The 21,690-nt window shown below is 34.9% G+C and overlaps 1 protein-coding gene across 2 annotated transcripts in view; it reads left to right on the top strand.

Annotated features, from left to right (window-relative positions):
* The first annotated feature begins 5,345 nt into the window (after positions 1-5,345).
* LOC131684466 (ras-like protein family member 10B) overlaps positions 5,346-21,690 on the top strand; it is an 81,984-nt gene continuing 65,639 nt past the window's right edge. For both annotated transcript variants that reach the window (XM_058967375.1, XM_058967376.1), the window contains exon 1: positions 5,346-5,686. The gene's annotated coding sequence lies outside the window, so the exon portion shown is untranslated. The remainder of the gene's footprint in view (positions 5,687-21,690) is intronic.

The raw sequence follows: 21,690 nt of genomic DNA, 5'->3' as shown, positions 1-21,690 counted from the left end.
TAAATAATATTTCATGATTTCGTGAACTATTTCACGAGCACGGATATTGGATCGTGACTAATATATTAGGGATCATGAATTAGTTCACGAGGATTGATTGTATTCATGAATAAATTTTTTGTTTGAATATTTTGCTTTGTGAACTAATGTCCCTATATCTATGAAAAAATCATGAGTCAACCTTTGGTTTTATGAATAATGTTCATAAAGTTGTTCATAAAGTTGCGTACTCGGAATCGAATTAGAAATAACTTAGCAGAAACAGTGACTGAAGTTCACAAACCAAAAAAATATTTCCACTAATGAAAGCGTTATGCGGGCGTCAAAATAAAAAGAAACGCAACAACAAATCGTAAAATTACTCGTTAGCAGCCTTGCTATTTTTGTAGAAGCGTGGTAAAACGTCCCAGCAAGTGTCCCGCATTTACCAAAATGTCAATTTTTATTCCAAAATAATCATATTGTACAAATAACTCATAAAACTTTCGATACGTGGTGCTTAATCTCAGAACTAACTGGGTAATGTGCTAATTGACCCAATTTATTCGGATTGTCACGGTGTCCTTTTCGCCTTTGATGTGAACCAGTTCATGAATCTTTACCAAAAATTCCGTACACATTTCATTTCAGATGCATCCAAATAATTTTAATGATTCATATATTTTAACTAAATTCATATTCAACAACGAAAAAAGTAAAATGTCGCTTCAGAGTTGATTGATTTAAACAGTTTTTCTTCTAGAACCCTTCAAAACACTTTTTATTAAGTTATCAGAGAAGGAGTCGTCACAGTTCGAAATTATATTCCATAAATCATATTTTGCGAGGAAGCCCTGTTCCTTCCCTACCGTTGTCAACGCTTATGTACAGGATTGGTCCAAGCGTGTCTGCAATGGATTAGGAATCGGTCGGTGAAAATGGTGGTTTTTCTGTCCACGAGGTATATTAACAGATCCTAAGTAGAATAGATTCACATTAATTTTGATGATTGAAGTTTTAGAAAATAATTTCCGGCAGATTAGCAGATCGCAATATAAATGTCATTAAGAAGCAATTGAGTGAAAACAAGTAATAAAGGCAGGATTCGAACCTGCAAGCTATGTGACTTTAGCTTAATGCACATCGTCGCGCCTCGTCATTCAAAATATCACGAAGAACTCTGTTGGTTCTAATTTTTTATTGTATCCGTCGAACTTCCAACTAGTGCCCAGCGGATCTCGGCAGTATTGAGAACTAATGGAGTATTCCCAGTATTAGAATGTAATGGAATTGAATCATTATTCGAATTATACAATTTTCGTTAAACATATGAAGACTTTTTTTCAAAGGGCTTCTCTTTGTTTGCTTTCTCTTCCGCGAATTACTCGGTCACCTTTCTGATTTCTTCTCAACTGTTTGCGTAATAAGCTAGTAAAAATCTAGGTCTTTCGAAACATACTGATGAATGTTTGAAAAGTTTTATGGTTTTGCAGTAATAATGGAAAGAGAAAATGAAAAAGGAGGGCTCTCATTTGCAGATTGGACCTAATGAAAAACAGTCTTCGTATGTTTACGGTATCTAAACCAATTATCCAAATTCTCTTCGGACGGATGTTTCGAACAAACCAAACACAGTTAAGAGCAGTTAGGGAAAGAGAAAACTTTCCTCTCTTGTTTCCTAACAGTATCTATGTTTGGTGAGTAACAGTTGTACGCAATTTTCACTCAAAGTGAATTTTGACAGTTGCCTTATACGCCTTAATCATGTGCAGATAAAAATTTTTTAATAGGCTGTTGACATCCGTACTAATAACACAGACTAACAGACTTACAACTATGAGGGAATTCCCTCAAAAACATCCAACCTGCAATTTTTCCAGAACACTAGCTCCACCTTTTATTCACAGTCCCAAACATTCATTTGCTGGTGGGTTACTCCTCAGGTTTAAGAACAATTTTTCACTAGTGGTCTATCTCCCATACGCTTGCTCATATGTCTCCATAATTGCAAATGTAAGTGTTAATGCCATGATTTAGGATTTTTGGTAATGTTCAAAAGTGTGTAAAATCATATTATTAGCACAGACTAACAGACATAACACTCGAAAACAATGCTTCGCCCGCTTTAACGGTCATTTTAAATATATTTGTAGTTGGGACTGTAGCCCCCAACTACAAATATATTTAAAATGACCGTTAAAGCGGGCGAAGCATTGTTTTCGAGTGTTATGTCTGTTAGTCTGTGCTAATAATATGATTTTACACACTTTTGAACATTACCAAAAATCCTAAATCATGGCATTAACACTTACGGCAGATATCAACAAGTAAAAAGTTGTTCATATCAGTAACTTAATTAATTTCGTTCATTTAGTCGCAGTCCATGTTAAATCCACAATGTCTTTCTAGAGCAACTTTATTCAAAAAAAAAAAAAAAATCAGCATCCGTGAAGCTTCAGGATACGAAAGAATGGACTTTTCCCTTTCATTTGCTAACGATCGAAAAATAAACGGTCGGGGGGTCTAGAACAACCTCAATGATTTTTGTTTGGAAACATAGGTTTCACAATGATACTAGTTCACATTTTTGCCACTAGGTGGTACTATGGACATTCAAATAATACTAAAATTGAGAATCCGATGAAAAATTTCATTGTCTATAACTTTGCACCGAAATGTAAATTGATATAAAATCATCCGAGAAAGTTATTAACATTTTATCAGTTTTTAGATTTGCACAGGGCTTACTGGTTAAAAACTAGTTTTTCAAGGACGTACAAAAAATTGTTGTGTTTAGTTGAACAGTGAATTCAGATGAATTTAAGTGTTTACAAAGTGCCATTTTAAAAGGAAATAATATATTTTCAGATTCCGTCGGTTCTTGGGCGCCAATGATAATTTATGAATATGGAAGTATAGAGAAATGTTGACCGGACTTATTGGATACTCTCACCTTTTAAAGCTCTTGATTAAGATAGTAAACAGATTTTATTTATTCAATCATGTATTCGTGTCTTCTTTATACTATCTATTTCCATTCTAGGGAATGGCTATTTAAATCTAGAATTACTAACCTTCCTGATCGGATTCTGCATGGTAAAATACAATTGGTTTAAATTCAAAACTTTCTATTGGAACAAACTTAATCAGACAATTTAAGTCATGGTAACAAATGACGGATTTTATTGCAATTTTTGATTGGAAATTATGTTAGTCCTTTTCAATATTAAATAAAAGATGATTGAAAGAGAGACAAAAATTTGAGTTTTAGGAAGACATCTAATGCACATCGTTAAGTTTGTACCTGTGCACAAAATTTCGTGAACGCGTTCAACCTCAAACATGTTTCGTCGCGATGTACACGTTCGCCTCGAACATCGAACCCAAGCAAACGATGTACAAACTCTAGTTCAAACATCCGTGTGCGTACAGCGTGTGCGTAAACGAGAACGATTCGCACAAGGCAGAAAAAGTCAACGCTAGTGATGATGAGAGTGAGAAAGTGAAAACTGGTGTCACGAACCTATGTGTACGCACACCGTGTACGTACATGGGGTTCGGTTGTGCAGGCGAACATGTGCACGTATTTAGGTACGAAATAGCTTGTTCGAGTTCGTACACAAAATGTGGGTTTAATATGAGCACAGAACCAGAGCGAACATTGTGTACGATGTTTATTTGGGAAGACTGGTTTTAGGTACACGTTTGATTATTTTTGGGAAAGATTCCATTTATAAAAAAATTGTAGGGTTTCGCTTGCTCTCAAATCGCATTTTATTTCCAAAAGAAACACATTTCGCAAAGCCTTAGGAGAAGGCATCAAAAACAAGTTACAAGATAAGAAGAAATTCCGGAAACGTTACTCGCAGAACACGGATCACGACAGTAAACGAACAAGAAAGCATCGCGCTGAACCATACATTCGGTAAATTATCTTATTAATTTATGTCTATTTATTGAATATTTCTCGCATGATATAAGATAAGAGCAAAGACCGTATATCAACAAAACTGGAAACTCAGTCCAGAATCTGGAAACAGTAACAGCAATACCTCTTTCGGGTAAAGGTTGTAATTTATATATCTACTTTTATATTGAGCTCCCTATTTTCGTACAATGGACAACACTTTTATTTCTCATTGACTATTACGATTTGTGCTCAACGTATAGCGATCCGAGATTTCTTCTCAAAGAGAATTGTGACAGTATGCTTTGACATCTGTCCTGTCTCCTAGGTTATGTGAAATGTGCTACTTTTAAAACCAAAGTGTGATTGGAGTACAAGAAAAGCCTTGTAGGTATATCGTTCAATGAACAGAAATCCTCCAATTTATCCTAAAAGATATAAACTTGAACCTAAATCTCATAGAATTATACCTACTTTTTCCATCATTATTAGTTTTAATTTTGAAACGGTCAAACAGGATGACTAAATATCTAATCGAGTTTGTTGAAATATAAATGTATAAATTTAAACCAAATGTATCTTACAGAATGTTGATGGAAAAGGAGGTTGGTTCAAGATTATATCTTCCATCCTCCAGAACGAGGGAAGAAATGAAAAAGAAGGAACGAACATAGTTTTGTCAGAAAAAAACTGTTCCTTTTTACTACCTTACCCAGCCCAGCATCTTTGAAAAGAGCACCAATTTAATTCAAATTTTGTCTGCTCTTCTATGTACCTCCTTGATCAAAAGATATCATTTATGCGCAAGAACTGGTGGAATCTGAAACTATGTTTTTTTGCTTTCATGTGGGACTTTGTCAGCACTCAGATTCCTCTGAAAACACTGTTCAATTAAAGCAAACCATTTTTAACAAATGAAAATATTTTTTGAAATTGGCTTAGTAGGCCCCCTGTGAATTTAAAACTTTGGCGAAATTTTAATAACTTTCCCGAACGATTTAGGTCGATTTATAGCTCTGTACATAGTTGTAGACAATGAAATTGCCCATCCGATTCTCACTTTATTAGTAATATATGAATGTCTATAGCAATAACTAGGGGCAAAATTGTGAAGCAGCTTTATTGCAAAACCTACGTTTTCAAGCAAAAAGTCTTTAAAATAAAAAGTTGTTCTGGAGCCCCCGACAGAATATTATACTTTTGATTGTAAACGAAAGGGCAAAGTCCATTCTATAACATACTGAAGTTTTAGAGATGCCGCTTTTTTTTCGAATAAATTTGTTCCACCAAACACGCCGTGAAATCATTACAATCAAACTGGCACCACTGGCCAAAGGGATCTCAAAACGTTCTCCCAGATAGCTAAGATAACGTATAAGCGCTCTCCCTGAGTGGGAAGGATGCTGGATGCATGACGCCCGCTGCAAGTCCCGTTGAGGCCAGTTCAAGTTGGGATTTTCTCTCGTTCGGTTCGGTGGAAACGTTTCAGTCGACTGTGCTTTTGTTTTGCGAAAACTTCAACTTTGGAGTTTGGTCTAGCCTTCAATTATTATTTTTTCTTTCGCTTCGGAGACCCACCCGGGAGTGATATTTTGTCTGTTAGCCGTCTGCGGGAACTGCTTATAGGATTATCGGTGCGTCCAGATTTGGAAAGTTCAAATGGTTGTGTCAGCGATCGGAAGAAAGTAGTGTTGCCGAGTGATGATAATGAAATAAGCCTAATTTAGTGTAAATAAAAGGAAAGCGTGCAATGCTCAGTGGTCCCCGGAGTGAGCCAAGAGGAGAGAGCAAATAAGCGAAGTAAATAAATATCCTGACAAAAGAAGTTTATGGTTTGGAGAGCTGCTGGTGTCTGGTGGGAGTTTGAGTTCTCGGGAGGGACACTGAATAGTGTCCCAAAAGGGGTTGTAGAAAAACGTCGGGCCGGATTTGGGCGCACTATTGGGGGGTGAGATTCAATTTTCCCGCTCGCTACAGTTTGTTTTTTGCCCTCTGCTCGGCTCCCATCCCAGGCGATTTGTGATATTGGATTTTAATATCGGCTGTCCGAGAACTGTCAAAGATTATGCATGCAAACAGAGACAGTCGGTGGACGTGGTTCAGCGTGCTGTTTGTTGGGTGACTTACACGCCTTACTAACAGAGAATAGGAAAAGGATTATACAGCGAGTGTTAGGAAGCGTGTTTTTGGTTCATGCTGCTTCTGCTATCACCATCTAGGCAGAAGGCGAAGGAGAGTGTTATGCAATCGTGCAGGATTTTTTTCGTTTTTCGCTTCTCTGTTAGCAGCATTGGAGAAATACTAGCCGGAGCCGCTGAACGGTGGGTGTATGTGTGGGAGAAGGAATGCCACTCAGATGATTGAGGAAATGCATTTGGAAGGATATCAATCGCCCGTAGGAGAGACGTGTGATGAATCCGGCATTCGCTGAGTATGGATAGTTTAATGGAAGTTCCATTTGCTAATTTGAAACCCTTACCGATGATGGATTTAAAGTGCAGCGGCCTTCACTGTCCATGGTGCTGTGTGAGGCATTGGATACAACTATATGTATTGAATATAATTGAGACTGCTAACGTTGTTTAAAATATCTGCGTGGCTAGATGGAAAGCGATACAAACATTTGTATCCCAACGTGTTTGGCTTTATTGACGAACCGTTTAATTAAACAATGTGTTTAGGGATATGAGGAATATGATTGTCATCATCTCAAAATGAAAAAAGACTTGTTATTCAGAAATGTAGTTAGGCGATATTCGATTGGTTCAATAATTGATAGGAGTTTTAGTATACCAAAAATTGACGATAATCTTCGCTAATTCGCTCGAAAAATGTTCAAACCCGTCAATAATCTTTGGAACTCCTTCAGTTTACATTCTATAGAGAATTTGTTTTCGTTGACGCCCAAATAACAAAATCAATCGTTGCAACCGTTATGTGTCCGACATGTAGCAGGATATCTTCTCAGATCTCAGTGTACTAAATTCCAATGTTTTTTCCCACACTTAGTTACACAGATTTGGACCACCATCGCAAAGGATAGTTTAGGTGAGGAAGAGGCTCTGGATTTTTTTTTACTTTTTAACTGCCCACCAGATTACCAACGGAACTTAAATGCTCATAAACATGACATTTCTTAACCGCTTTGGACTTTTCTAGCAGAGTAAAAAAGCTTATTAGATCCCAAATTCCTTAAAGCTGTCTTTGTTATGAACAACCCGTGTACTCTGTCGGCCTGTTAAAGGTGCTTTTTGCTAGATAGAACGGATAAAACTGGGCCCCTATGCAATTCCGTCTAAATAAACTAAACTAAATATATTTAACCTAGTGACAATGGGCGATGTCAAGCTATGCAAAATTGATGATCAAGTCAGAAGCTTCACCAAATTTATTGAAGCTATGGATCAGTTTAGCGAACTCCGGTGAGCGGTAATGTCCGTGTTTGAACACCATGAGACTTCTCATGTAGGTATATAAGTTTGTTTTTTTAAGACAAAGATTGAAAGCATGAACCAGTACTGCTAGGAGTAAAGATAGGGGCTCACGAACATGATTGATTTGCAATAATATGAGATAAGGCCGTAGTATAATCGGCGGAGGTATGCGTGAATAATCACGTTTGCGGTCGGCTTTGCATCATCGCGACGGCGCGAACGTTTGTATGTTATCGTCCGCATTCATTGTACCGTGACATTTATTCAGTAACAGATGAACGTACGACTCGGTTACTACAATATATTAGAGAAAGATATTAGATGCGAGTATCGACAAGTTCGCGAGTTACTTCGTGTAGCTGGGCTGACTGCACAACATGAGTGCGACGCACAGTGGGACGGAATCAAAAAAAGCCGGACATTGATATTTGCGACGAAACTATTGGTTATGGCACTTTGATGTCTTCGGAAAGGTTCCTTTATTTTTTAAGTAGTTTAATATAATGTTGAAAATTTTTTATTTAAGGGGGTATATACGCAGATAAAAAAAATAACTTTGCAAGTTGTTGCCAAAATTGATAGTCATGTATGGAAAGTTTGTAGATGAAATGATTTTATGAAACTTTGTAGAAGTAGCGAAATAGCTATCTGTTAAGTGAAAAGTCCCTTAAAGTTAGCCCAAAAAAACCAAAAAAACAGACATACACCCTAAAAATAAAGAGATAGCGAGTTGGTCTGTTCCACAAAAATGTGTGTTTTGAAAGCATCTACAACTTCCTAGAACATCGAGAAACTGTTAAAAATCAAATAAAAAAGTTACAATGAAAAAAACACTTTTTAAGGGGGTATTCCGACATGTACTTCAATTTCACCCAATAACTTTTTTCACTTAACAGATAGCTATTTCGCTACTTCTACAAAGTTTCATAAAATCATTTCATCTACAAACTTTCCATACATGACTATCAATTTTGGCAACAACTTGCAAAGTTATTTTTTTTATCTGCGTATATACCCCCTTAAATAAAAATTTTCCAACATTATATTAAACTACTTAAAAAATAAAGAAACCTTTCCGAAGACATCAAAGTGCTATAACCAATAGTTTCGTCGCAAATATCAATGTCCGGCTTTTTTTGATTCCGTCCCACTGTGCGACGCAGAGAAGATTTGAATGTGGGTATTGTTGGAATTTTTTGTTGGGACCTTTTTAGTATTAACCATCTTGGTATTAGAGAATTTTTCTCATTACCTATAGGTATTGCGGCCGAATTTTGAGTGTATTCCACAAGTACAAAAGCATCAAAATTATACTATACCAGCACATGATATTAAGTTTTTCTTTCTTCATTCTGGTTTCGTACTGTATGCGTCCCAGTATTTGCCATCATAAAACGTTAATACGCTAAAACATATTATTGTTTGCTTAGTTGTGTTTTGAACCTATGATTCGCTCAGATATTACAAAGAAAACCCGTTTTTATCAGCCCCGAATTTTGACAGCTTTTCGATCCGATTTCGTCAGCCAGCCAGGGTTGTGGGGCTATGTCTACGCAATAATGTTGAATATTTCAACAGCTTTGTTTTAATAAAAGAAAATATTTGTTGTCGTTGTCCCCGTTTTGTCATCCAAAAATACAACAAAGGGGCTGATAAAATGGGTCTTAATAATATAATTAACTTCCGTTTCAAACGGAAAAAAATTAGTGCTCGATTGATTGAGTCTTAATTGAAGTTACTGTATCGTTTAGCGTAGAACAGCGCAATATTAAAAAAATGTGGAAAATCAAAATGAAATGATTATTACCGAGGAAAACCGACTTAATCCACCTAGCAGTAAGATGGGACATTAGTTATACATATTATTATTGGATCATTAATTAGTTTGCAGAACGCATTCGAAGTAGGCACCCAACTAGAGATGAGATGAACACAGTTTCGAGTCCTGCACGAATAAAACCACAAATAAACTGAATAAATTAGAGAAAATGAGCAACACAAATGAAATAAAAAAAAAATATGGCAAACAAATTAAAAGATGTCACCAAATGCATAAAATGAGTAGAATGATTAATATAAATCAAATTAATAAAATAAATAAATGAAATTAGATTAGATTAGCTCAACAAAATTAGTCAATATTTAAAAATAGTTATATAATTTATAAACTAAGTTGAATTGACTCAATTTAACAAATTGATGGAAATAAATATAACATAACATGAAATTTCTAAAATGAAAGAAATGAATAAATTAAATTAAATAAATCCAATGAATAACATGAATAATATCATTAAAAGTAATATACTAAAACGATGAAATTAATAAAATAAAAAAATAAAACAAGCGAATCAAGTATACAGAATGAATAATATTAAGTAAATGACTAAAAAAAATAAGCAGAACAAACTGAATTAATTGATTCAAATGAAAAATTACGATGTCAAAGAGTTATCAATTAATAGAAAAGGTAAATTGCATCAAATCAATAATTTGTATTAAATGATTAAAATTGACTACTGAAAATCCATATTATTAAAATGTAGAAACTGAATAAAATGTATGAACTGGAAAATGAACTGGAACTGGAAACTAAATTGAATAATATGAATCAAATACATAAAAAGAATAAACTGATCACAGTGAATCCAAAGAAAGAAACGAATACAAAAAAATAATATGATTAATTCGAATGATTTTGCAAAATGAAATAAAAAACGTGTTTAATCCACCTAACAGTGTGATGAGACATTTCTTATAACTCTTATCACTCTCTTCAAATATTATATCGTTTGAGAACATTTAGAACTTGATGCTTGGCGATGTTTTTGATAACACATACTACATGGGATAGTGGCAGGACTCAAATCAGCATAGGACAACATCAGTGCTAGAAATCTCAAACCAAATCAATGGGAAAGCAAAAAAATCGACTTTTTCTAAAGGTGACTTTCCAGTAGTATCCTTGATTTGAATTATTATCGCTAATCCTAATGCCAAAGAACAAATAAAAACCTCACGAAAACGAACCGTTTGGAAAAATCATCATCATTACTGGAATTTTCATTTTCACGAAACTTTTCGATAACCTTCCGTCACTTGCGTTAATGCGATGAGTGCACAGTGCTCTGAAAATCTAGCGAAATCGTCTTAGGGCACCAGCGAGTCTGTAAAGAATACTAAAAATTAATTTCTATTCCATAATTTTCAGTTCACCAATTCGAGAGATCGTGTTCACCGCAAGCCATGAAAAATAGACTACGTTGTGAAGCGATGGTCACTATTTATTAAAAAATCACGGTTAAATAAAAAATAAAACTATTAAAAAATTTCAAATAGTTTATAATTTTCACAAACTTATTAGGAAAAATTGTTTAATAAGCTTTCGTAATATTGTGGAGGAAAAAAGCTGAAAATTTCAGTATTTTCTCTATCTGCAACAACATAAAACCTTAAGTATACCAATTAATTGGTATACGAATTGGAATAGGTTCGCCAAATTTTGGAAGAAGTCTATAAAATAACCCCTTGAAAACTACCTAAAAATTGTTGTAGTTCGATGCAATAAAAAAATCTTTAAAAAAAGAAATGTACCTATTAATGTGAAACACAGCGATACAATAAAGACCCATTCTTATCAGTCTCATGGTGTATTTTAGGCTGACAAAATGGGGACATTGACTAAATCGGGCATTTTTTTTTTCTTTATAATAAACTGAAGCTGTTAAAATATTATTCTCGTCCCTTGATGTAGTCTGATAACTATTTCTGATTATGATGAACTTTTTATTTTCGCACATCTTCATGATAAGGAAAACATGCTCAAGAAAGGATTTACTCCAATTCAGTCTTGTTCGTCTGCTAGAGCCCATCAAACATATGTTCATATTTGGCTGATTAAATCGGGGTTTCAATGTGTTATATTAGATATTCAGCATTCGAAGAAGTTTCTTTTGAACGAGTGTAGAACGACTTTGTTTCTACATACTTGAAATCAACGGCGTAGCCAGAAATTCGGTTTGGTGAAAATCGATCATACTGTCCAAATGGCATAATTCCGAAACCGTAATTTTTGAAGTTTTAAAATTATGCAGAATTAATTTTTCAGAAAATAGTAACAGAGTTCGTGTCTTTAGCGAATTTGTTGAGACTTTATTGTAGTCATGAATATTAACCTGAGAAAATTCACCATAAATACTTCTTGGACGATATACCGTCAAAAATATTTTACCAAATGATGCGCTGTTTAACGTTTGTAGAACTCATCGAAGATACTAAACCTCCAAAATTGGCGGTTTCAAAATGATGCTATCTTGACCTTTAATTACTGTTTTTGAACATTTGACATATACATATAATTGGTCATACAACAAAAATCAAATACTCATCAAAATCGATCAGAACCTGCTAGAGTCGAATGGAAAGCGTCATTTTTCATAAATTTCTCTCTACATTCGGAAAGTGTTATCCTCGTTATTAATCATATTACGTTTTCGTCTCAACTCGACGCATTCCCAAAATAAAAACCTGTTTTAATCGACCTAGTGGTGCAATTGTGCTTGTCTCATTTGTCCAGACTACGATTCCTGGTTACGTTCAATACAATGGTGGAAATGAATATTACATGTTCAGTACGATTTGCACATACATTCAATGAATCGACAGCCACGATCATGAGATGCTATGTGATACTGAAACATCGCTTGAAACCAGCGGCGGATCATAGAGAAAGATCCGGTAGGTCCAGGTCCTGTCGAAAATTTTCAACTTGTTAAGGAATTTTAAACTAGTTTTAATTTTAAAGTAGCAACCCCTCACTGCATACTTCCTCCGGGCCGGTATGATTGACGATTTTTAGAGTGATTGCATAACCTTTCTATATGAGAAAGGCAAAAATGTACCAAAGTCCAAAGAAGTCAATTTTTGTCAAACATCTCAATGTTTCATGCATTTTAAAGTCATTTTGGCATCAAAAATACAAATTTGATTTTGAAAATTTTTCATTTCAGTTTATATGGGAATTTTCTGTGTGATTGCACTCTTCAACTCGTAACTCCGGAACCGAAAGTCCAATCAATAAACAAAATCAATAGCAGCCGATGGGAAGGTTGTATCTTTCATTTGAGACTAACTTTGTGTAAATCGGTCCAGCCATCTCTGAGAAACAGAGGCCACATTTTTTTCTACATACACACATACACACACACATACATATACACACAGACATTTTTCGATCTCGACGAACTCAGTTGATTGGCATATGACACTCGGCCCTCCGGGTCGGGATTAGATTGACGAATTTTAGAGTGAATGAGAAAGGCAAAAACATTTTTAGCAAATGTTGATAGTTATGCATTTCTCTTGGTGAGCAGTTCTATGTTTCATAGACATTAAATCAATTTTAACTTCGCTTCCTATTAAATAAAGACCCTTATAACAGTACATCTCTACAAAAGCGAGCTCAATTTGAAAAGAAATCTGAGGATTATGATTGATTACAGAACTCTGGAATTTTCTATTGGAATGTTTTCAGGCAGGAATTTGATATTGATGCAATTAGGCAACTGTGAAATCAAGACCAATAGATCAGTTACATAGGGGTCATGCATAAATGACTTAGCATTTTAGGGGGTAGGGGGGGTACACCAAATTTGTGACGAAGTGTGACGAGGGGGAGGGTAGGGTCAGAAGTTGTGCGACGTAGCATTAAGTTTAAATTTTTTGGCGGGCATCAAAACCCATTAATTAGAGAAAACAATTTAATGTTCCTCCATTCCTAAGTTGATTTTCACGCCGTTTTTGATTTTGTAAATTTTACTGTTCGCGGAATGGCAGGCTCACAAAGAAAAGGATAGATTTTTCATGCCGATTTAAATTTCCACATTAGGTAGCTAATATTGCTAACTAGTAGACTTATTTTGGTAGCTGAATTAAATTTTCTTTCGGATTCAATCAAAGAAAATTTAGTAATTTAGTTGAGCTTATGCTTCCTAAAATCGTTGGCAGCTGCAGGATTGTAAACTTTTCTTCATGCTTTATGACATGTAAAATTCTAAACAAAACTATCCACACTATATTTGTCATGAAATGGGCTTCTTTTGTAGGCAATTTGCTGTTATAATGAAAATGTTGATAAAAGTCGTCAAACATTTTGTAAGGACATATATTTAAAAGAATTGAAAAACATATGTAATTTTTTCATCTCCCGGTCACGTTGCGTGGGGGGGGGGGGGGGGGGTTAGAGCTATGCTACGTCATTTACAAGGGGGAGGTTAGAATTTTGTGACCAAATGCTACGAGGGGGGAGGGAGGGGTCGAAAATCGCCAGAAAAAAGCTACGTCATTTGTGTACGGCCCCATATCAGGACCCCTTTCCGACAATTTATCAAAATTTCTCATGATGTTTACAACAACAGGTTATCAATCTACGGATCAGATAATTGTTATTGTAATATTGAATTAAATCAGTCTGCATCAATAAATTTTCAACTTCAATCCAATATTTTTTTTTTGTGTGGTGGGGGGGGGGGGTTGTATGGTGTTATACCCCAAAACCTTCTCTTGGCTACGCCGTTGCTTGGAGTTATTTATTTCCCTTTTCATTTTCCGATATGTTTCAGATCGAACCGATGGTTATAAGTTAGAAAAATTGCAGTTAGAAGGTTCGCATAAATGAACATTTTTGTACTGATAAGTTATCAAGTTCCTTCCAGACAACTTGGAAGTGTTCGGTGATTATTTCTAGCGGTTGTAGATAGTAAAATGAAATACAAAATTCGTTTTATCGAAATAATGTTTAGCTTATTTCAATGGATTATTACTATATTGAACAACAACACACACACAAACAACAAGCCATAACTTTTAAAGTATTCAAAATAGATATTTGAAGTCTTCAGTAAAGTTATTCGCAAAAGTAAGAGCTACAAATTTGCTGAAGACATCATTTCGATATAATCACTTCCAAGAAAATTTGTGAAAATATCTCACTCATAGGGGGATTAATCAGCAAAAGCACAATACCAAAAGAAAGGGCATATTTCCTCCATTAAATTCTCCGAAGATACTATTGACCTAAAATAAGCCGTTTTGGCGTCAATAATAGATTACATGTTTTTAGTCATATTTCTGGCAATGGAAAATGATAAAAATCTTTCGTCCGCATTTAATGTTAAATATCTCTTTTGATAATAGTCTGATTTCAACAATCTATAGCTTGTTCGAAAGGTATTCGTTAAAGCTGTCTAAAAACATATAAATTATTAATGTATGTTGTCAATTTCGGCAGATAATTTAAAAAAACTGCAAAAACGCCATTTTTACACATTCAAACATTCATATCTTGGAAACTAAACATAAGAATCAAAAACAAATTAATAGCGTTCATACTGTTTTTTAGTTCTTTCATTTAAAATTGGTTTGGATAAGATCGGTTCAGCCATTGCTGAGAAACACGAATGAGAATTTGTCCGTTACATACACACACAGACACACACACACACACACACAGACATTGTCCCAAATCGTCGAGCTGAGTCGATTGGTATATAAGACTCGGCCCTCCGGGCCTCGGAAAAATTCTTGAAAGTTTGAGCGAATTCTATACATTTCTTTTATAAGAAATGTAAAACCTTTCTATATGTATCAAAAATACTGAATGAAATAAATAATTAAAATTGATGTTTTTACAATTAGTAACACAATTCATGAATTGAAGTAATATGGATATATAGAATGAAATTGAAAAATATGAATAAAGTCAATGCAAGAAACGGATTGTACGAATTTTAGAACCATTGTTTCAGATAGTTCTGAAATCCCATTATTAGAAAAAAGGGCTAATTAATATACAATGTAATTTCTGGGGTTGTCACTCTTTTTTGTGTTCACCTTTTCGTTTTTGTTCTTTTTTTCTTAAAGGAATCGATTATCTGGTGTTTTTATTTTATTTGTAAGCCCTAATGAGTTATCAGGAATCTGGAATGTTCAATTTGTTTTTGGAATTCAAAGATGCTTTTTGGTCACAGATTTCCGATAAAAACTCTTTTTTCCCATTTTTTGTTAACGACCTATCGAGTCAATTTGTCAACTGTTGTTACGGTATTTAATTAGCAGGGGGCTGGAAAGTGAAGTATATTTTTCAATATCAAGAGCCATAGTACTTAAGGAAGAGCAAAGAGATGAAGGAAGAAAGTTTATAAAAGCGTGGAAAGGGTCATATTAGCAAGCTTAGAGTTTCCCGGCGACTTAACCCTTTGTCTGCTACCGCAGGAGTCAGGATCTTTTGGCATTAGAAATGCGAATCATCTGAGTCTGCGGCATGTCCGGACGAGCGTTAAATAGTTTTGTACTTCATGCTGTGGAATGGAATTTTACGGACCAGTATTTCAACGCGCGATTGAAATAAGTAAAGTGAGATAAGGTCACATGTGCTTTCAAGCCCCTTAACGGTAGCACCACTGAAGAATTTAAAAAAATCGATATTTGTTAGTCTAAAATGTGCTTTATGATGTTAAAAATGATATACCAAAGCGTGGAAGACGAGAATAATACATAAATGTTCAAATATTCAATTCTGCCGAAAGGCCTGTATATGTGTACTAAAAACTTCAACCGCGTTTTTCTCGAAACCACTTTTTTGAGCTGGCCGGAAATGTAACTCAAACAAATGATTTTTGATCGCTTTGAAATTTTCACAGTATATTCAAAATTGATATCTACAGCAACGTACGTAGCATTTTATTTTTCTATAGCTTAACTTTTTTTAATTACCAATTTTGTGTCGATTTTTATAACATTTTCGGCGTTTTTTCACTTAAAAATTGCGTCATTTCGCGTGAAATCAAAATATTGAAAAAATCCTACGTACGTCGCTTGCTATTGACTTAAGGAATCAGAGAAGCTTTAGTTTTTTACTCTAAGTCAAAAATTACGTGACCCCCTTCCGAATAAACGCGCATGGGGGAAAATGCTGCACAGCTACTATTTTGTGATGAAATTGTTCGGAAAAAATATTTTTTTGTGATTCAATACTTATGTTATAAATCCCATTTAACAAGATCTCGATTCTCCTCCTTATTGCGTCAAGAAAAATTCTCCAAATATGCCCATTTTTTCGAGCTCTACACTGGTATAACCCCTTAAACAGAGAGCGACAGAGGGAGAATGCGATTCTTGAATGAGATAGGTAGATACTTTAAAGTATTCCTTTGCGTTGAAATAAATAGTAGGAGATGTCTACACTCAAAAAAAAGTAAACGTTATGCCTATTGATTTTACACATAGATTTTTGCAATTAACGGAGGCATATAGACACTATTTGCTGGCACATAAACCTTATGTGTGTATTTACAAGACTTAATAATCTTACATTCACATTTCATAACTATTAGGCACATAAAACCCCATTCTATAACAATATTTACATATAACTCATGTGTGTGCATACATAGTTTATGCAGCTGACACATAGAAGGTATGTGTGTGCGAGATAACAATAGCATTTCTTCTTCATATGAATTTTAAGCGGTTTGAAGCAAATAGAATTAACGTTTGGATTTTTTTCAGTGTAGGATATGTCGATAGCACAAAAGCCGTGCACTCAATTATCTACAATGCAGTATCTTTCCAGTCATCCTTGGGTTTGCGAATTGTTTCGTTCGGAATTCTCGTTCCGGAGATATGGATAAATGAGTCCTATGCACACAATTACAACGAAAAAGAAATAGTCTATAAACTTTCAAAATTAGTATTCAAATGCTTGGAAAACCAAGTGACCATTGAAAGAGTCACTAGACGTAAAAATCGCTTTTGATGGATGGACATGCTTGAAAGTATAAGTCTTAATTTTATGTTAATAAATAGGGTTGTAGCCACATTGATCATGAAAAAGTACCTTGTGGTTTTCAGTACAAATCAGTGGCATTTTTTGCTACAAAGTAAAGTGTATGGCAAAAATGTAGTCAGAATAACTATCTGTCCAATGCATAAACTCTGATTGTAATCCTACCGCCTCTCTACTAATTGGACCTGCCACTGAAACATTAATTGAAGTGTTTTTAGTATAGAGCAAATATGGAAAACTAAAATCTTCGCCGTAAGTTAGGAGAAACATTGTGCTTTCATCCCCCATCGAGAGTGCGGTGGTTGGGAGACTTTCCCGGATCTAATTCATGTATATTTTTTTGGAATTTTATTCGTTATTTTTCATAAATGTTCATACCAATACAATGAATATGTATTTTCAATAATATTGTCACAAAAATTGTGTTTTTAGGTTTCACATGACATCTTTGAGCATATGTTTCATTCATAATTCAATAGAGCTACGAAGAGTTTAAAAAACGCACGTAGAGTGTCTCTTTTCAAAATTTGTATCTTCAAACATCCAGATTATCCAGTTAAGTATAATATTTTTCTGAGATAGCAAGGATTTCCCTTATTATTGTGTATATAAACGTTTTGTATAGCATTTAATTAAATTGGAGTTTGAGTAGCTTTCGATTTTTGGTCACCTGGATCCCCATAGTTCAACGTTTCGAACGAGGGTTTCATCTTAAGGGTTTGCACATTTGAAAATAGTTTTTTTTTCAGCACTACATATACAGTGAAGATTTGTTTTTATCAGGACCTTGGTGAATTTTAGGCTAATAAAACGGGGACGTTTGCAAAATCGAGAGATATATGTTTTTCTTTTTAGTAAACCGAAGCTCTTAAAATATTCTTCTTTGGTCTCTAGAGCCTCATATGTTACTGATGCTCAAGAATGGATTCATTCCAACTTAACTTGGTTCGTCTGCTAGAACCTATTAAACTACAAACTTTCAATTTTCATATCAGGCTGACAAAATCGGGGGTTCACAAAATCGGGTCTTATCTGTATTTTCTTTGCCTAGTAGGATGTAATATTAAATTAGCAAAAAAACTATTTATGTTAATAGCCATAGGTACCATAAATGATAAAAAACCCATTGCTGCCTTTTCTAAATAAGCATGCAACTGCAAAGTTGTTCTGACCGGATTTGACCATCTATCTTTACGCCATGGACACGACTGTTTGGTGTCAATAGAATCCTATTTCTAAAAGTTTTAGAAGTAACGATTAGAAGTTTGAGAACTGGTTACGAATTATTCAGAGGTATTTTGCTGCTTTCTCAGTCTAAATATTGTAGGTAAACAATTTATTTGTAGATTGGGCAACGTACAAATAAATTCCCCAGCAACAATTGAAGTTTCATTGCACGCTACAAGTAGAATTTAAATTTTATAAGAGGCTATAAAACTACCACAAACCCTCAATTGTTACTAGGGATCGTTTGCCTGCAATATTGAGACTGAGAACCCGAGCAGAGTCTGATAACAAATTGAGAACTAAACTTGATGTTGTGATGTAATAGGGAATGATTGCTGAGGTTGTTATCATTTTGGTCGTTTTAACGGTTAAAAGATCAAAATCGAAAGCAGAAAAATTGCACTATGACATCAAACAGAAAACTATTTATGATATCAGTGAAAGCAAATTGAAAACTTATTGAGATGGTGAAATATTTAATTGATAACAAAATAAGGAATCAATTTGATGTTTGTCAAAGAAATAGAAACAAGCATTTTTTTTCTAACAATGTAAACACATCAAAATGAGATCAAAATATGACGTCATATTTGAAAAAGTTTAAATTGATATCCAAATAAGATTTCAATTTGATGCTTGATATCAAAATATGTTGTCTATTTGTTGTAATTTTGATGTTGGACTTTGCTCGGGAAGGCCGTGAAATACCTCTGAACGATTTAGAAGTATATTGTTTATCTTCCTAAGGATTGTAATCCACCTAACTGTCCTAATCTACTCCCACTCCATACATTCTTGTCAGTCGTAAAGAAAAATATTCGGTTTGCTTTTGAAGAAAATTGGAAATGGTATTGTGCAAAGACTAAGGTACAAAAAGTGCGCTCGACAGACTATGGAACAGAATCCATATAACATAATACAGAGTTTTGATGAATATCTCAATTATATCCGATATGAGGAAAACAAATTTTATGAAGAATTTAGAGTTCTATTTTGTAGCATTTTTGTGTGGTCGGATTTTGGTGTGAACGGCCTTTCAAAAAGTTCCTGAATCGTAAAATAACCTTGAAAAAGATTGTTTTTTTGGGTGCATGGATGTCTGTTCCAAATTCCCCAAACCTACCTAAAACAGAAAAAAATATTTCTCAAACTCATTTTTGATTCAAGTGAGTTCAATGTAGCATCGATCAAGAAAAGTTGAATGTTTTCAATAATACACATTAAGCCAATTCTATTGTAGTTGTTTTTGTTGTGAGATGTTGCTGAGAATAATTGCAAATTATGATGGGATGATGAAAAAATCTCATTGCGCAATGGAATCGTAGTTGGTTTGTATGAGAAAGGAACAATTGCACCACTAGAACATGTTTTTTTAGATTATTGGAAGATACAGTATTTGTGAACTGTTTCATTCGTTCTGAACCCGTAAAACAAATTAATAAAATCTTCACGTATACCTGAATAATAGAAATGCCATCCATTCGGGGAAATTAAATTACTCAAATCCATACACTGAGTTCCGCGACCAGACTGAGACAGAGCATTGATAAATTCTTAAAGCCACAACCCAAGTTCCACTCTTCGATCAAGCATAGAATACCAATAAACACATTTATCCTACCATTAAACAACTTTATCCTATGGCAAAACCCATCATCGCAATCATACCTCGTATTCGCTCCAATGTTGATTTTGAGTTCCCATCCACCAGCGAGGTCTGTTCGAAATAGCATGGGGAAAAACCTTTATCAATATTGACTTTGATATTATTTGTTCACTTTGATAATGTTGGCTCCTCCGTGGAGAGACGTAAATGGCTGCTCCCAACACAGTTAACGTGATCTAAATAACGGAAAAGTCGATATTATGAAATTTATTGGCCTATTTCTACTGGGCTAATGTTTGGCTAGTGAAGAGCGACAGAATCAATACCAATCATAACACAAAAGTTTTGTTCGATTAGAATTGCATTATGCTACATTATAATATAGATCATGCCATTCTATTACTCGGGTTGGGCGAATTCTCGTTCCATGGTGGAGTGCTATTCACCATTGAGGTGTACTAAACAAACGACCGGTGGGCGATTCCAATTATAAGCATGTCCCGGTTTGTTTTCTATTCAAACATGATTATTACCGAACCGGTGATCCATTATTCTGTGGGTGACAGAATAATTTCCGCAGTGCCATGAATTCCCATGGGTTGCGTTTTCCGAGCTGTTTTCCTTCTTTTAATTTGAATACATTTTCGAAAAATGGCCGTAGGATGTTGTGGAACACGTGTAAAGTTTTAGTGCGTAGGAAGATTAAAAATCATCGGGAGTAGGTATGGAAAACAAATACAATGGCTAAAATTAGCTAAGAAATGGATTATTGGGAAGCTTAAAAATCAGAAAAAGCTATAATCAGGTATAATAACGAAAAATAATTGTGATAAAAATGGCGTGACAATCTCTTTGTGGCAGTCGTATAAAAAGATTAAAAACAACCGAAACAAACGACTTCTTTATCATACAATTTTAACACGTTTTTGTTAAAATAAAGTTTCCAATAAAAGTTGCAGTGAATAGCCATATTTCTTCAAAAAACTTTACAACTTTCGGAACGAAGATACACAAAACGTAGGTGCTTCTGACCATTAGTTGCAGAATGGTGAAGCGGGTAGAAATCGTGGTCTGGAAGCATGAAACAGCTGAGTGTGATGACCGATGACTAAACGAACTTTAACACCCACGACGATTATGCCTGAGTGGAGGCGTTGTCAACTGGCTAGCGTATCCTCGTCCAGACCAAATCACGGAGGCCCATACAAGTCACAAACACTTACAAAACTGTTGAATAGAATAGTGTCATAATTACGTTACTATAAATCGGGGTAGAATTCGTAAGTTTGATGCCGGATATGGGCAGAGCATCGGGATCCGGTTCCGTTCATAAGGGGATATCGGCAGGTTTTCGATTTTAGGAGTTGTAACAGCAGCGAAAGCTTCGCTCTTCCATATTTTCCTTGAAGATTTGCTGGGTTTCAGAGGAGCTATGTTCGAGATAGCACCGGGTTTCAACGTTTCATGCATTGCTGGTCCATTTATTGTCCGCCTTCACATTAGGTTCCTGGGATTTCTCACGGGAGGGTATTTTCCAGCTTTGGTCGCTTTACTATGCCCACTGATCGTGTCCGATTATGCTCGGGTTTCGCGTGGTGACTCGGGTTACTTTAGCATTTGCGGTATTTCCATTTAGAACAATGCAGTTGACCATTCTTATAGGGTACTTATTGTACAATATACATCCCGCGAT

Source organism: Topomyia yanbarensis, chromosome 2, assembly GCF_030247195.1.
Source record: "Topomyia yanbarensis strain Yona2022 chromosome 2, ASM3024719v1, whole genome shotgun sequence".
Lineage (NCBI taxonomy): Eukaryota > Metazoa > Arthropoda > Insecta > Diptera > Culicidae > Topomyia > Topomyia yanbarensis.
This window is presented reverse-complemented; position numbering and strand designations above follow the sequence as displayed.